The sequence below is a fragment of the Phalaenopsis equestris genome, unplaced genomic scaffold (genome assembly GCF_001263595.1).
Source record: "Phalaenopsis equestris unplaced genomic scaffold, ASM126359v1 Scaffold000877, whole genome shotgun sequence".
Taxonomy (NCBI): domain Eukaryota; kingdom Viridiplantae; phylum Streptophyta; class Magnoliopsida; order Asparagales; family Orchidaceae; genus Phalaenopsis; species Phalaenopsis equestris.
In genome coordinates this window covers 222211-223376 of record NW_018165317.1, presented here as the reverse complement: position 1 = coordinate 223376, position 1166 = coordinate 222211, and positions in this window count along the sequence as shown.

Sequence of the window (1166 nt, the reverse complement as noted above, 5' to 3'; positions counted from 1 at the left end):
TTTATTGTATTAGATATGGAGGAAGATAAAGAATATCCCATTATTTTGGGGAGACCTTTTCTTATTACTGGAAAAGCTATGATAGATGTGCAAAAAGGAAAGTTAACTATGAATATTAATGACCATGAAACCACTTTTGATGTTTTAAAGGCTATGAAATATCCAGCTGAGAGAAATGGTGATGATTATTTTTGAATGGATGAAATTGATTATCTAAGTAAAAACTATTTCCAGAAAAGTTTTGAGAGTAAGTTAACAGATGAGATCGAAATGGGCTTTCATGATGAGTCTAAAATGTTGTTTAAAGAAGACTGTATGTATGTTCAGGAGAGGTGTGAAACGATGGACGTTACAAAAAATAGTAAACTTTTAATTCCATCTGTTGAAAAATCTCATGACCATAAAATGAACTTACCTCATACAATTTTAAAGCCTATCTATTTGGTGAATTCATATACACCAGCAGTCTCTATATCTTCATATTCGACTCAATCACAAGATGAACCTGAATTGAATGATGAAATCAGTAAAAGATCTCCAATGAAAGAGTTATTCAAGGTCACTGATTGACATATTCCGTGGTATACGAACAAAATGCTTGAGATTCTGATGCTGGGGCAGATTATTAATGCAATTAACAGTTACCCCCCAGAGATTTTACCTAGTGACTCTGAGATAAATCATAAGGAAATGATTTATGAGCAATTTAAAATTATTTAACTGATATTTAGAAGAGAATTCGAGGATTTGTTTCAAAAGAGCTTTGAATTGAGAGATAAGGACAAGGAAATTGAAAGATCAATAGAAAAAATTCCTAAAGAATTGGAAGATAATTTGAAACGGAAGAGTAACATAGAAGAATTTAATCCAGAATCTGAATTATCCAAAGAGAATCTGATCCAAAATTTGGGAGATCTTGAATTATCAAATAAAGATCCATTTCTTATAAATTTCAAGGATGATATTAATATGCAATTTGAGAAAATTACTAGAAGAATATTGGATCTAGAAAGAAATATAAGGAACAAGGATATGAATCCATATGAAAAGGAAGAGCTGAAAGAAAATTTTAAATTTGAGGACTTTGTAGGCATCCCTAGATCTGGAAAAAAATTGGGCTATTGATCAACGATTACTTAATTGAAATTTTGATCCAAGTGGAATCA